Genomic DNA, 17,761 nt, shown 5'->3' on the forward strand with positions numbered 1-17,761 from the left:
CCTCAAGTTCTTGTCTTCTAAAATCAACACCCTTTTTAAGATTTTATTAAAATATTTTATCTCGATCCATGTTGTCCAAGATTGGCCACCGAGATTTCCATAAAAATTTAACTCTTTCTAACTTATCCATTGTTTTAGGTTTTCTCTGTGAAATTCCGAACAGTCAACACTGAAATTCTATTATTTTTTCTAAATTTATGTGATCAACCAATTTTTATATAAAAATTTACCTAGTTTTTCAAATCTTTCAGCCTAAAAATCAAATTTTAGTGATATTTGGGAGATATAAAGAATCTCGATATTATCTCGAGCAGGATTGACATCGAGATTCTATATATTTGGACTTTTTCGCTGAAATTCGGGCGTATTAACATTGAGATTCTTTATATTTCCAAATTTTTATTTTTATTTTTTGCAAAAATTGATATAAGATTTAGAAAAATAGTAGAATCACGGTGTGCCCAAGATTTCACCTAAGAAAATCCAAAACAATCGATATTATAAAACAAGTTAACATTTCATATAAATCTTGATGGTCGATCTTGAAGGAATCAAATTTCTCGCAGAAGCGTGTGAACGCCGTGCATTTGTTCAATTTGAGAACATGAAATATAGAGAAATTAAACAGAACAAATATGTTAAGCATGATATTGAAAAGGAGAAAAAATATTGGGAAGAATTTACCCCTAAAAACTCCTCTTCACGGTAATTCCTCTCTAAGCCACGAACAACCACGAACGAGATCTCCCTCCGAACTCTATGTTCAACAATTCTCTCCTCGAACAGGTTAATCCAGTGTCGAACTTCCTTCGACGCAAAAACTCAGAGCCTTTGCTATTCTCATGATAAGAGATGGAGACGTGTGGACTCTTTTAGTGTTCTTGGGAGTAAGGAAATGCAGGGAGAATTGAGAGAGATTGAGAGAGAATTTTTCTTGTGAATTTTCACGTTCTATTCATCTCCATCATTCTGTATTGATTCAACCATGCAGGGAAGAGAGTTAATTAACTCCCACATGAAAAACCATCCACATAACTCTCAAGGGGCCAACAAGAGCATAGCTCAACTGTTAGAGTATTCATATTATCGATTTCGAGGTTTGAGGTTTGATTCCCCCACTCCACACTTTAATTACAATACCTTTCAAAAAAAAAAAAAAAAAAAAAAAACTCCCAAGGGGAGTTATTAATATCATTTTATAATAATATATAATATTATATAATTAATTAACTCACCCTTAATTAATTAACTATATAATATGTATTTGAATCATATTGAAATGCAATTCTCTCTTATAACCTATAGTTTTAATATGAATCTCATTCTTATTGATTTTAACCTATAGTATTTATATGATAGTATCACAAATCATATTTGTAATGTATTGTAATGTATCAATATGCATTATTTTAATTTGAAGCTTATTCAAATATTTATCTCTCTTATTATCTATGAATCATGTTCATAATTACTATAATGTATCAATATACATCATACTAATTTCATTATCTATTACTTATAAATCACATTCATAATTAATTTACATTATACTTGATATTAATCACATTAATACAAAAATTTCCTTAAATAATTTGAACAATTCAAATTATTCCAAAAATAATTATCCATTGTTTTATCCTTAGTGAGCTAGCAAGGGATTTTGTGGACCTACAAATTAGAAGTTCAAATGATACGAGATTAATTAATCAAACGCGTTAATTAATTAACCAACATTCATTAACTATTGACAGGCTCGGTCCTTACGTCGTTAATAAGCCTCAAACCTGATCAAAAGAAAATTTGTAAATACCGAACTACTCCCATTACTACAAAGACGTAGTAACGGTAGTAAGTCCGAGTCAATCTGCAGGGAAGTGCGATTTGTTTCGTTAAATTAATGTTCTAACTAGAGCGAAAATGGGGGGTTTTGTGTGGAAGAGAGATATGCGTGAAATTAAAAATAAAAAGATAAATGTAATCTAGAATATGAGTCTATATAATCTCTAGAGCACAAGAGAGTTTCCTATGCAATTTCTTTCATTAGGCATCAATTAATTACACTGAATCTGTTAACCCCTCAACCTATTAGAAAATCTAATAGTCCAATTAGCCAAATTCGATATTAAACGAAGTTAGGCCTAGTTCAATTTACAACTCTTCCTTCTTAGCGACATACAGGTTAAAATTGAATTGCATTACGAAAGGGTTCAATTGTTGAGACATACTACAAGCCGGAAAGCCATATCTTATAGCATGATTTATTTGGGAAAAGATTATATTAGGGCATACATGCATTTGGTCAGAAAAAGTCACTTTACATGTGCAATCCTAATATGTGCAACTAAATCAATTGTGCATAGACTATGATGATTTTGTAAACAAGAATTTCAATAAATTAAATTGTCAGAAAAATTCAAAGAAACTCTATTAATATTAAAACAAATCCAACCAAAGAGTTCACAACAGTTAGATTAATTAGAAATCCTTTAAGAAATTAAACATAGGGCTCTTTCTCAAAAGAAATTAGATAGGAGTTACCTCTTAATTCATAGACAAATCTGAGGTACACATTCAATTCGTCGATTGCAACCCAAAATAAAAAGAAAAACTAATCTAAAGATACTAAAATCTGAAGGGAAAGGAAGAAGAATGAAGTTTAACTTTGTCCCCCAAATTAAGCATAATTTGACCTAGACCGAAGAGAAATATTTATAGAAAACGAGGTAGTGTCGCAACGCTGAAGCATTCGTCAAGAGCGTCAAGGAAGAAGTCCAACGCTCACTTGAGCGTGCGCTTCGCTCTCCGTCCGTCAATCGTCGTAGCGTCGCAACACTTTAGAGGAGCGTTGCAACGCTGGGCATTCTGTCCCTAACCGTTGGAGTGAAACATCAAGTTGCGTTGCAACGGTGGCGATGTTGAATATTCGAAGTGTTGTGACACTTGGGGCAGCGTTGCAAAGCTCCCATGCATCACGATTTATGCCTCCAAAAGTTGCATGAGCGTCAAACTTAGGCCAATCTTGAGCGTTGTGACGCTCCGGTAGGGGCATTTTGGTTTTTTCAACTTTTTTGAAGCCTGGATGCTAAAAAAATCAACTCCAGATTGCTTCAAATTAACTCTGATATGCTCCAAATCACCAATTCTACCTCTCGGTTGCTCAATACTTTCAAAATAAGAGAAATAAACACATAAAATCCACTATCAAGCCTGAATTAAGCTAGGAATAATAGCTATTTTTTAGAGCTATCAACTGTCGATCACTCCATTAAAGACCGACAACTGCATTCTTCGGGTTTTAAATATATTTCTGTGTCCATGGATATAACCATTCAACAGTAAGTCGACCCTTCACGAATTGCTCGTAACAGTTGGGTCAAATTATCGTTTTACCCATGTAGTTACATCTAACTCCTTAAGTACCATTGATCCCTCTAGTGAATAGTTATTTATAGTCCAACTATAAACTAGACGCCTCTCTGGCTAGAGAGAGTGAGGGCCCTTGTTGTTCAATACACGGAATCAGTCCTTAAGGGAACAATTCATCTACTTATCCTAAAATCGGGAAAGAGTGAATTTCATCTTGTATAGTTATGTTCCCAACTCTCTACTCGTACAAATCCCCAAAATAGTAGGCATATTGAGTCGGCTAAATTGACCACTCTCACCCATACAGATCAAAAGGTTGCCTCATAGACAGAAGTTCACAACTCACCCAGGATTAAGGTTGAGTCGCTTATGGTCATTCTATTGAAATGCTAATCTCTTCAAGTGGCGGTGTTATAAAGAGAGACTAATCAGTTTGCGGTCCGGTCTTATATAATTTTTTTGTATATGATATCTCCATTCACATATCTCCACATGAACGATTAGGACTAAATCGTTTGTGACACTTTACAACAATTGTGACAATTACAAAGTGGGTCGTATCCGTAGTGTTACCGGAATAAGACACCCAACCTTATCCATATATTACAGACCATTTAGGTCATTCCTTAAAATGATCCGCATGTATTTCAACAACGTCTATGTTTAAATTACATAAAATGACCTTAGTTCTTAGTTTATTGGATCGAGTTAATGAACAAACAAAATACCCTTTATGTTATATAACAATTCGTTTATATAAGTCTACAAACTACGGAAACAAAGAGATTTATGATACGAATCCCAACAGATCTCAACCTAGATAGACCCAGAAAAGTAGTTTAATTTTCAATAAGTGTACTAATTTTGAAGAGTGAAACATAGAAGAAGCTATTTCTGACATTTTTCTTAAATTTTATTTTTCTTAGTTGGATCACATGGCAAAATTTACCTGTCAATATAGAAGTGGATAAAAAAATATATGAAAAATAAAGTTGTTAAAAAACATTATAAAATCTACATTAAAAAAACATCTATATCATCGGAACACATTTCAGGAAAAAAAAAACTAATAAGAAACAAAATAAAGAACGAGAGAGAGAGAGAGGGAAATAGGAAATAGGATGGTCAATATTGTGATAAAATAAATGAGAGAGACAGTTGAACAGTTAAAAAAACTGATAGGGGAAGCTTTTGTCATTCATTCAATTCAATTCATTCCTTATTCCCTTCCTTGGACCCAACTTCTATTCCTTCCATACAGAATCTCTCATTTTTCTTCCACTTTAAAAATTATATAATAAAACAACATTTCCATTTTCTACCTAACAAATATTAAATTACAACTTTAGTCAATCAACTTTAATTAAATTAAATTTTTAATCACATTAATTTAATTTATGCTTCCAAATAATTCTTAATATATCCTTTTATGGTAAATAATTAATAGGGTAGTATGAAAGTCATAGTATTTGATTTATGTTTACTATTCTAGCCTTTTAGTTTTAAAAATGTCTAATAGATCTACTCATTTTCGATTTTATATTTAATGCCTTTGTATTTTAAAACATACCTAAATTTTTAATTTTGTGAAGATCATTCATCTTTTTAAAATTTTATATCTAATAAATCTTTGACCTATATTTTATAAATTTTAAAATTCATTCATTGAGTAGATATAAAATTAAAAATTTGAAGGTTATTATATATAAAGTCAATTACTTTTTTTTCTTCTTCTTTCTTTTAATCTAGTAGAGGATCGGTTAAATTTAAAATTTTTCTTTTAAAAATTTAGATGTATTAAAATTTTTTAAAATTTAAAAATCTAAACAAAAGTAAAAGTTCAAAAACTATATATATATCATCTCATGGTATTAAATTTTCATCAACGTGTAAATATTTTTCATTGATATTTCGACAATTTTATGGTTTGATATCATCACAAGGGTTGAATCAACATTTTCATTCTATCATAATAAATCTACGGAAGCATAAGAATAAGTAACAAAATGTCATCAATGTAAATATAATATATTAACTTGTTTAAAATATATACAATACTTATTTACTAATTTTATTGTTAGGGAAGGGCATTATGGGAATTAAGACAAAAAAAGGGGGTTTGGCTAATTCCTGTCGTCATAGCTCTTTTGCCGCGCGTGCCTAACACCTTTCCACCGCTACGTTCGAAATTGCCCCTACAACAATCATAACATTTTCCACTTTTTTTAAAATAATAATAATAATAATAATTTTATTATTATTTTTGAAAAAAAATTAATGAAATTTAAATTTGAACTTTCATTAAGTTTTAGGCATCCCCTTTGTTTGATAAGCTTCTATATACTATTTGTATTATAATATGCATATCTTCTCATTTTTTTTAACAAATATTTCCTTTTTTTAACAAATTTTGAAACTAAAATTCTAGATTATATTATGCTGCATTTTTCGTCCTTTTTTTTTTCCCCGTAGAAGGTATATATTTATCAAATTAAAATTATAAGTAGTTAGATTTTTAATGATAAATTAATATAACCTAACATACAATTTTATTATCATACATCAAACAAAAATATCATATTTCTTCACTTCTTTTGAGGAAAAAAAAAACATTATTTTCATCTTTCAAATATTACATTTTCATTTTCGAATATCACATCCTTTCGAACAATTTGAGATGGTTAAGACAAAGTTGTGAGGACCCTGTCCTAGATTAATCGATGTATGTTTAGTCCCTTGTATTTGAGTATTTCTTCAATTTAGTATTTGTTTAAAACACTTCAATTTATTTTAGTCCATTGTATATCAAAATCTTCAAATTTAGTTTGCTCGTGAATATTAAAATGGATAGATGATAGATTTACGTGACATGATATTTAGTGAATTTGGTGAAAATTTAGATGATAAATATAGCCTCGAAATTTATACAAATCTTTTAGAAATTTGAAAATAAATTAAAATATTTTCTCTCTGGATCAATTGTTTTTTTCCTCTAATTTAAGTTTGAATTTACGATCATTCAATTTTAACATTCATTAATAGTGAGGAAGCTTAAATTAAAAGTGTTAAAATATAATGAACTGAATTGAAACATTTAAAATTATAAAGAGTAAATTGAAAAGAGAAAGAAAGTTATAATTTATTTTCTTATAATATTTAGATTTCGTTTGGTAATCATTTAATTTTTTCTAAAAAAAATTAAACTTAAAGACGTTACATCCACATCCAAAATTTATTTCTTTGTTATTTATTTTTTTACCAATGGTTTAAAAAACTAAACCAAAATTCGAAAACTAGAAGAAGTAACTTAAAATTTTGTTTTTATTTTAAGAATTTGGCCAAGAATTCAACTATTTATTTGAGAAAGATGCAAACCATTGTAAGACGTGGGAAGAAAATATGTTTAATTTTCAAAAACCAAAAATAAAAAAAACAAAGGCTCCGTTTGGTAACTATTTTGTTTTTTGGTTTTGACTTATAAAAATTAAGTCTAATTCTTCCACATTTCTTATAATGATTTGCATATTTCTTAAGTACAATTGTTGAATTCATAGTCTAATTCCAAAAATAAAAATAATCTTTTAAAAAAGTTGTTTTTTTTTCTAGTTTTAAAAAATTGGCTTAGTTTTTTAAATAATTGATAAAAAGTAGATAACAAATAAATAAATTTAGAGATGGAAATAGTGTCTATAAGTTTAATTTTCAAAAATAAAAACTAAAAATCAAATAATTATCAAATATAGTTAAAATAATTATGAAATGGGACCTTAATTTATAAGAATGAAGAATTGAAATATAAAAGGCATTTATGTTTGAAATAATGTTGGGAGGAATTAAATAATATAAATACAATGTATTGAATAACCAAAAAGAAATTGGAGGGGTTTAAAGGGAAAAATACTTTGGTCCAAAAGGAACAAAATTGAGAGGGAAATTTCAAACTTTTTTTCCTCCCCACATACACATTTTAAAGCATGTTTGGATGACACTGTATAAAGCCACAAACCTAAGAGGAAAAGACATCATTGCCCATCTTCCATTTCTATTACAAAGTAATGTTGTCCACTTCTTCATCTAAATTACCTAAATACCCTTCATTTCCTTTGTTCATTAAAAAAGAATTTGTACTTTTTTTCCTTTTCCTTTTTTGTTTGAGGGAAAATAGAGAGGTGGTTATCCATATGAGTCAGTACTCAAATGACCAAAGTACCCCTTTCATCTTGTTTTCCTTTTACTCGTGTAGTCACATGTAGTGAAATGGTACAATGCAATCAAGATAATAAGACTATGCTTGTTATAACTATTAAGACAACTCAAAGACAATTCAATTGAACAAAAATATCATATCATCGAATAAAAGGTCAAAGATTTAAAACATAAGTTCACAAGTTGAAGTCAGCAAAAGAAGACGAACAAGAATAAGAAAAAATTAGTGTTGAGACGCGTGAGATTAATATTTAAAAAAAACCACTCAACCATATATTAGCTGCCTTATTAATTTGTTAATCATAATGTAGCTGTCTATTTCAAGTAGTTCCTTTTGAGCTCCAACATTTATGCAAGTATATATTGGGTGGTAAGATCACATTACTTTAGAGAATGTCTAAACTATCTGTCGAGAATCAATCTAAATTAATAAAAATCCAATTAATATGTTAAGAAACAAAAAAAAAAAAAAAAAAAAAAAAACTATTTGGAACAAGTAGTAAATAACCAAGTGTCAGGTTTATTTTCATAAAACCAAACAAAATCGACATCTATCATTCTATTTGATCGATCAAAACACAATTAAGCAATTTCAATCTGTGGGAGAGATTGTCATCATATCTAAATGACTAAATTACCGTTGTTACCTATATTCGCTATACGAAAATAAAAATGATAAAAATGCCCTTATCCTCCTTTTTTGCCCCATAGAGAGAGAGAGAGAAAGATAGTCTTCTCTTGAATCTCTTCTCCACCACCTTTAAATCTCAAAGAGAGAATGAGAGAGGCATGCTATAGGCCCAACATGAAAATGGGCTGGTGGGGCCCAAATTCGTTTTCCACCCCCCCTTTTTTTTAAAAAAAAGTAGTTGGGGGCCCACAACCCATTTTGTCTCCTTCATTCCCTTCACTCCTACAAATGAAAAAAGAAATCCATATCCTATTAATATAACAATTTCCTTTTTATTTATTTTTTATTTTTATATTTGTGAGTTTTTTAGTGGCAAGATCTGATTGGTCCAATCCAATCACGTGCCTGGCACCGCATGACGGTTGCGGCCCCCACCAAGAATTCCAAAAATTTCTCACATCATTCCACAACCCCCACTCACGCCACGCGTGATTTTCTCTCATATTTTCATTTTTTCTAAAAGTAAAATGACTGTTTTGCCCCTGTCCCTTCTCCTTCTACGACATCTCTGCTAATGTCCTAACAATCAAGTTCAAGAATAATGTATTTTTTTTTAATGGACAAATATAAGGATAATTCTACAAATGGTCATTTTAATAATGTAAAATAAATTAAATGAAAATTATTAACGAATTTGGGGTATGAAACTTGTATACTAGGCACACGAGTCTAGTTTACAATGTCCACGATTTTTGCAGAATTCATGTATAATGTTCATGATTTACTTTCACAATTTCAGCGAAACTTATAGAGATGACGATGTATACGATTTTCGATTTTCGTGGTGCCAAGTCATATAACTCGTGTAAGGCAAATTGCGTATTTTGTTCACGTTCATTAAAGTATTTAGACATGGTTTATGATTTATCTAATTCTTGTACCATGTCCACGAATTAGTAACTCCATTATTGAAATAGTTTTATGTTAACCAAATCTTTGTAATTAGTTATTAAAAAAAAAGAAATTGCATGGAATGAAAGAAAAATCTAGCTTTTGCACCTTTTATTTTTTAATTGTTCCATTTTATTTTTATTGTTTTAAGAATAGTTTTTCTATATGCAACTTGGACAACCAATGTACCATAGTAACACTCTTTTCATAATATTGGACTTATGGTTATTACGTCGGATTATAAAATTTATCACTACGATTTAAGTTAATTAATTTTGATTTAAATGTTTTTGATGAATCTCAACAAATATATCCCACATATGCAATGTTATATAAATTTGCTAACCCACATATTGAATGTTATATTATTAATAAAAAGAATGATATAAATGAATGAACCCATCATTTCATTTAGGTTTCACAAAGAATACTATATAAAAATATTCAAAATTTAAAAGTAGTACTTTTTTCCCCTTATTTTTTTTCCTCTAACATTTCCAATCAATTGAAAAACTCCAATCTTAATATCAATAAATGTAATTGATGTAATTGAGCATGCATGGGATGAAGCAAATTGCACATAAGGCAATGTTTGATTAAACTTTAATTTGGAATATAATTGGGAGAATATGATAATATATAGCTTATATGAAACAAAATATAATGATTAATACTTCAATGATGAATTTTAAACTTTTCTTTATGTCATTTAATCAATTTTTCAAACATGCCATAAGCTAAATCCCACCAAACAAAAGGGCCCTCCCTAACCAAAAACCAAAATATTTATTGTGTTCAATTTCAATCCAAGCAAAAACATTTTCCCTTCAACAATCTTTAACAATTTTCATCACTAAAAAACAACTCTTTGACATTATGTACAATACTTAAGAAAAGGATAAGATTAAATATGTAAACGAGTATTATTCTAACTCCTCTCATTTTTATTAAGTGGTAAATCCATAAATTTTATTAGAAATTTTTTTTACAGTTTTTTAAAATGTAGTCATAATATAATCTATGATTATAGAATCAACATTTCATACATATATATATATTATAGTTGTAGGGTAAAATAATGGTAGTGGTATGAATTTAAAGTTTGGATTTTTTTTTGAAAGGTATTATAATTAAAGTAATTATGAAATGGAGGAATTGAACCTCAAACCTCAAGGTTAATAGTACAAATACTATATCAGTTGAATTATACTCTTGTTGGTAAAATTTATAAGTTTGGTATAATAAGAAATGAAGTGGTTAGGAAATCCATCAAATATAGAGAGTCCAAAACTGACAAAAGAAGGTGAAGAGAGATCCCAAGCAAAGGGAGTGCTCAAAAAGAAAAAGAAAAAGAAAAAGAAAGTTAAGATTATGGGTTCACTTTAAAAACAAACAGAATGATTAAAAAAGTTTGCATTTTTCAGAGGTGTGGGAACCACCCATTTCATTCCTTTTGCCTATCCACACCTTCAACCCCTAAACCTTTGACTTCTTTGATGAATTAATGTAAAGGTTAATTACCATTACATTCATTTTAGTTGAGAAATTTTACACATATTTTCACTCTTATATGTGTGACTTTGATTCATTTGGATACTTTTTGTATTTTTAAAATGTTCGTTTTCATCATTGTACCTCCAACTTTTGTTTATTTGAACTTTCAAAAAGTGACCATTTTGATATCTTAAAAATAAAGTAAAAATAAAAATTTTAAGAGATCAAAATGTCATTATGTGAAAGTACATCGAACAAAATAAACATTTTGAAAGTATAGGGACCAAAATGAAGTGACGTTGAAAGTATAAGTCATCAAAATAAGTAAAGAAAAAAAAAAACTAGGGATCAAAGTAATATTTCAACCTAAAATTTATCTTTGTAAATATTAACGAACCATATATTAATATTAGTAAACCTCACCCAAATGACTTCTTAAAAGTATGAGGACCAAAATTAATATTTTAAAAATATGAAGACCAAAAGAAATAATATTTAGCCCTAAATTTTATCTTTATAAATACGCTAATCTTATTATTTTTTAAAACATGATGCCGTGATACATAATTTTCCATACTTCTCAAGTATAGGGAAATTTTCTATATAAATATTTTTAAAAACTTGGTGAAGAAGGGTTGGTTTGAAATTGATTGAAAAAATAAGGTTTATTATTATTATTATTATTATTATTATTATTATTATTATTATTTATTCTTATTATGGTGTATATGTTGAATGTACGCATTTAAGATTTTTTTTCTTTTAATTGAAAGATTTTTAAAAATAAAAAATAAGAAAAACTATTTACACAAAATAGCATAATTTAATCTTCTTTAATAGAGACTGATAGAAGTCTATCAATATCTAGCAGTAATAAAAACTTATAGAAGTTTATCATTGATATTATATGATAAATATTGAGAGACTCAATGTTGTTTTTTTTTTGCTATTTCTATAAATAGTTTGATATGTTTTCTATATGTAAAAATTTCTCTTTTTTCTTTATTTTAAATTATTTTTTGTTATTTCTTTTAATATTTTTTTTCAAAGTATTTTTTTTTAAAAGATACCATCAATTATATAAACTTTTTTGGGGGGGTGCATTTAGGACTTGTATATGTTCATGTGTGATAAATTTCTAAAATTTGAAAAGTATCTAATGAATCTTTGATTTTTGAACTTTGTATCTAATAGATCATTGAACCTTAAAAATGTTAAATGAATCTTTAAACTTTCATTTTTTTTTTGTCTAATAGTCTTCTACATATTCGATAACTTTTTAAAAATAAAATTAACACATTTTATTAGATATTTAATTAATTTTGTATCAATGAGACATTTAACTTTTAAGTTTGTGTCTAAATAAATTTGTGAATTTAAAAAAATGTCGAAGTGATCAAGAACCTATTAAACATAAAATTAAAAATTCGAGAACCATGCCAATTCGAAACTTTTGAAGTACGAAATACTTATTTGAATCAACCATAAAAGAATAAGCATTTGATTTAACCTTCATAAACTATTTTAGTAGGCGATTTCAAATTATACTCCCATTAAATTCTATACTTTATGAGTCTTACCTCATGTTTTATAAATGGTGAATGTGCAAAAAACACATCTTTATAATTGGAAACGCGCAATGATTGAAATTATTTTTTAAATATAAAAGATAATCTTTTTCTTTTATTTTACAAATATATGAGATAGGAAAATGAACTTCTAACTTCAAGGTTGATCAAACAAATTTTATACTAATTGAACTATACTAATTTTAACGAATACAAAAGATGACCGTCAAGAAGACAAATTAAAAAAAGAAAAAATTAATTTTCAAATAATATATACTAATATTCAAAAAAGATAATCTCAATCTTTTATTTTGTGATTACATCAAATGAGCTAGTTTTATTGACATTCACTTAACTTTTTGTTATGTTATTGATTTGAAATTAACTAAATTAATTAGTAATTTTGTTTTGAATTTTGAAAAACCTAATAGGCAAGAAAGATTTACACAATCATCATAAAGTGATTTTTTTTCCTCTAATTTTAGGAGGGTTTTACTATGATTATTTTGTTTCAAGTGGAAGACCAAATTATGAGCATATTTGAAGGCAAGTAAGGAAGTGATGTAAGTATTGAGAGACTTTGGTCTTTTAAGTCCAAATTTTGAACTTCAATCTAATTGTGTTAATCAAGTTTTGTGTGGGGAACACGCGCCACTTGTGCATTCAAATATAGAATCCCATGATGTTCATATGTCAATTTATTGCTTAAAAGAAGTTAAGATTATAGCGTTTCTAATTGGACCTAAACCTATGTTTATACATCTTCAAGGTTGCTTCAGACAAGGTCTAACGTCAATGAGCGGGTTCAAGCTAAAAAAAAAAAGTAAGAAGTGACATGAGAAAATGTGGGTCTCAAAAGGGAACACTCGTTCTGAGTTGACCAGTCAAACTGGTGGATATATACCAATAAAAAAATAATTGAGTCGTGCTAAGTTTGACACCGCACTGCAACCATCCTGACATTGCCAAAGTTAGATGTAATCACAGGTGCATGTCAAATAAATGATATTATAAATAATCCAATTCGACGGTTCTAAAGAGAAGAGTAAGTAATCTCCCAAGGAGAGTCCCAATCTTATTTTTATGTGTAATTAAATTATATGCTCTTTGTCCTAACTTAGACATCAAAGTGTGATAGGTTTGATACCACACTGATGTGAAAGATTCTCACGTAGGTCAGTTTAGAAGGTGAGACTAAACCAAGAGAAACCCACCGATTAACAAGCCCAAGAATGGTCTGTGACAACAATGAATGCGTGTGAGTTTCCTGCGCCAACAATAAGCTAATCCAAGCATAGCACAATAATGGTCGTTGGAGAATAAAATAGTTGTAATGCTCCAAGCCTAAGATTCAGATCCAGATCCAAATATGGTCTTAGGTTGTTATAAATAGTATTAGAGCAAAACTTCTCCCAGTGAGATGTAGGTTGAGGATGAATCAAGTGAAAGTTATTGGGCATGTAATGCTAAAGTTCAGAAGAGTATATAAATGAACTGAGATCACATCTGAATGAGAAGAATCTCAAGGATATATGAAAGTATGATTAAGAAAGGTTTAAAGGAATTTAAAACAATTATCCATGCCAACAAAGTGCACATTCCTTTTAGTGACTTAATCATAAGAACTTCCAGAGTTAAGCGTGCTTAACTTGGAACAATCTTATATTTAAGACAAACAAAGATGACATTGCTAGGTCCTAAGGTAAGAAAATATCGAGATCATTAGATGCCCAATCTAAATTTTGAATCATGGTTCAATTATGTTCAAATTGGCTACGCACCACGCTTGTTGTTGAGGAAATAAATAAATAAATAATAATATGTATTAAGATATGACTATTTTCAATAGATACCGGTTTTCGAGATGTGCAATTTGACTAAATTCAAACATACAGTGACTTTGAACACTTTTATCTTACATTTATGGGTAACTCTGGGGATTACTGTAGAATACTACATCCATATATGTACATTTGACTTTGATCAAAGGTAGCTTATCTACTTCTAAATTTGGATAAAATTGATTTTTGTGCTTTCAAAATATTCATTTTGATTTGCCTTTATTAGAAAAATTTTAATATAAAATTCAGAAAAAAAATTAAGTATCAGAACGGAAAATTTTTAAAAATACAAAATTCAAACTAGACATTTTGAAAATATAGAGACTAAATTGAAACAGATTTGAAATATAGGAACGAAGTTGAATATTTTAAAAGTATACATGAACTAAATTGAATAAAAACGAAAAGTAACGAGAACCAAAGTAATATTTAAATTATCTTTTTAATACAAGAAACTTATACATTGATCAATTTAAAACAAAATCTTGGCTTATTTAGGGGTGTAAATTTCCACAAAAGAATTTATTACCAATTTATTTAAACATGTTTATAGACAATCATAATTTAGACCATGGGAGAAATTGTAAAACAAAACATTTATTATAATTAATTAAAGTATAATGATCTAAAGAAAGACAATTAAGGGGGATGCATGTGATTAAAGGAAACAATTACATTATATGAAATTTGAAAACTTTTCATTTAGGTTCGGTTAATGTTTGAGATATTTAGTAAATCTTGCAAGATTAAGAGGCCCCATAAAATCATTACATGTCATAGGCCAAAAGATTTGAAAACTGTTTGCATCAATATTAATCAAAATTGGGCATTTCCACATATTTTGAGGATTTGGAAAAGATGTTAAAAATGAAAATATGCTAAAGTTTACTATGTTAAGGTGAATGAAATATTTTTGTCCTCTTAGACATTCATGACAAAAATGTATGGAGAAGTGATATTTAGAGTACAATGAATAATGTGCTACTTCTTAAATGGCCATTAGAAATTGTTTCTTTTAATCTAAACTACATTAATATAATTATGACTCATAAAATAAAAAAATCGTATCTTGGTTTGTGAATATTAAAGAAAAATTGATAGGTTGATTGCTACAATGCAAATAATATATGACCTATTTTTATTTCATTATTCGTAATTGATTTTTGTAGGTAGATGCTAAGAGAAGCAAATGTAGTAGTCCATATTTTGGCCCTCCATGCTCGGAGAACAAATATTTAGGGATCGTTTGTTTTGTTGGGAATGTAGATAACTAGAATATTTAGATACTTAAAATTATAGATGTCTTGTATTTTTAGATAACCATGTTTCTTTTGTAGGAATAACTTTGCAGATATCTAGAAATATTTTGATAATTGTGTTTGTTTTGTAAGAGTTTTACTCAGAAATGTCTTAAATTTACACAATGTTTCAAAAAATACCGTAATGACAATTTTATTAATTTATAATTAACTTAATAAACTTTGAACTTATATAACATACTTGTTTTTATTGATTCGAACTTAATTTTAAATTAATACAATTTATATTATTTTATACGTTATTTTTCTCAACAAAATAATGTACAATAATTTTATATTTTCTATAAAATAAATATTAATTTAAATTTAAAATTGAATATTTTGCTAAAAAAATTAATATAATAAAAAAAGAGTTATATATATGATTGACAATATTTATTTTAATTATGTAATGCAAATAAATAAGAGTGATATATTATATAAAGGGCAATGATTAGGTATAGCCTAACTATGTGCATCTCCCTTCTTACACGCAAAAATAAAATATATTTCTTTAACAAATTATTTGCCACGTGTTAGAATTTTATTGGGCAATCTCTTGGGATGCACCAAGATTGCCCCAAGGGAGCACCCAAGTTTTTTTTCTTATATATATAAAAGAAATAAAGGAAGGGCAAAGAATTAAAATGAGGACATCCTCCACATAGGAATTCGAAAAATTCATATTTTAGGAAGACATCAAAAACTCTTGAGACGCTCTCCATGAAGGCATCTTAGGATGTCTGAAAACTTTTAGATGTTAGGCATTTTATAATACTACAAAACAAACATAGTAATCCAGATGACCACTTCACGATAATCTAAAATGCACGTGAAACAAACAATCCCTTAAAAGCTTGGTTAAAAACTTATCTTCTTTAGGAAAATCATATCTTCATCGTGAAGATACGATGTTTGATTGTCTTCTTTGTTCTTCGATTGTTTTTTTTTTTTTTCTTTTTTGGTATTGTTTTCACTTTCTCCTTTAAAAAGAGTATATTATGAGTATTGTTTTTCATAAAGAAACGTCTGTCTTTGATTGATGTATTATTCTTAAAACATTCTTCATCTTTTTAGGCAATATTCTTCATTTGATACTATTTAATTATTCTTATTCCTAAACTTTAGGATTTCTAGCCATATTATTCCGTAAGGATTGTTAATTTTGAATTAGAACAATAATGACTTCAAGAAGTTCAAAATGTTGTTTTAACTTTTTCAATGACGGTGTTTATTATCGTTTTTTTTATTCTTCTGAATTTGAATTTAAAGGGCATGATTCGAGCTTCACATTCAAATAAGTATCTAGTTCACATCCTCATTGTTATATAGTAATTTTTCTTAGTCAACAACATGCAAAGACAAAGATTAAAAAATCAATATCTAATGTTTTGATTAAATTACACTGAGTTCTATTTAACTTTTTTTAAGCTCAACAAGTAGAGGTAGAGAATCAACTCATTAACTTCAAGTTATGCTCGGATTAACTATCCGAGCACAGTTGAGTTAAAAAACTTTGTTTACATAGTTTTATCTTTACTCCAACATTTATTCTCGCTCTATCCTTAAAATATACGCACAGAATCTTTTAAAAGATAACCCTCGTATTTGTTTTTTTTTTTTTTTTTTTTAATAATCATAATAATAATAATAAAAGATAGAGAACTACATCCTTGTGAGAGAACAGAAGGATCTCCCGAATCTATGAAGAAAATTGAACTTTTATTATGCTAAAAAGAGTGTATTTGAAATGACTTTTAGAATTAATGTTTCTTAGTGACACTTTTCCTATCCATACTTTCAAGGGAGGAAGATACTAACTACTAGAAGTATTTAAACTGTTTTTAAAGATTTTATAAGTACCCAAAATGCAAAAATATTAAGGTTAAAAATTACTTTTAGAAGAAGTAACAATTCAGTTCTTAAACTTTGGTCGGTAAAGATTTAGTCTCTTCACTTTCAATTTTGTAACAATTTAGTCACTGAAATTTATTATATAACATTTGATTCCAAATTAGTGTTAAGAGATAATGAGATTTATTGCATAACTAGACCAATAAACTAATTAAAGACTTACTATTTTTATAAAATATAAAGTCTTCATCATAAAATAATAAACATTGACATCTAATTTTAATAATTTTTTTCACGTTAGAGACCAAATTGTTACAAATTTGCAAAAGTATAAGGACTAAATTGTTATATACTAAAACTCATGAACTAAATTGTTACAAAATTGAAAGTAGAGAGACTAAATCGCTACAAACTAAAGTTCAGCACTAAATTGTTACTTTCATAAAAGTTTAGGGACCAAAAGTGTTGTTTAACCGAATATTAATTAACTAGTGATTCATAGGTTTATTCTAAACAAGACCATAATTCCCTATGATATTCTGAAAATAAATA

Source organism: Benincasa hispida, chromosome 1, assembly GCF_027475165.1.
Source record: "Benincasa hispida cultivar pf3 chromosome 1, pf3_genome.v1.1, whole genome shotgun sequence".
Taxonomy (NCBI): Eukaryota; Viridiplantae; Streptophyta; class Magnoliopsida; order Cucurbitales; family Cucurbitaceae; genus Benincasa; species Benincasa hispida.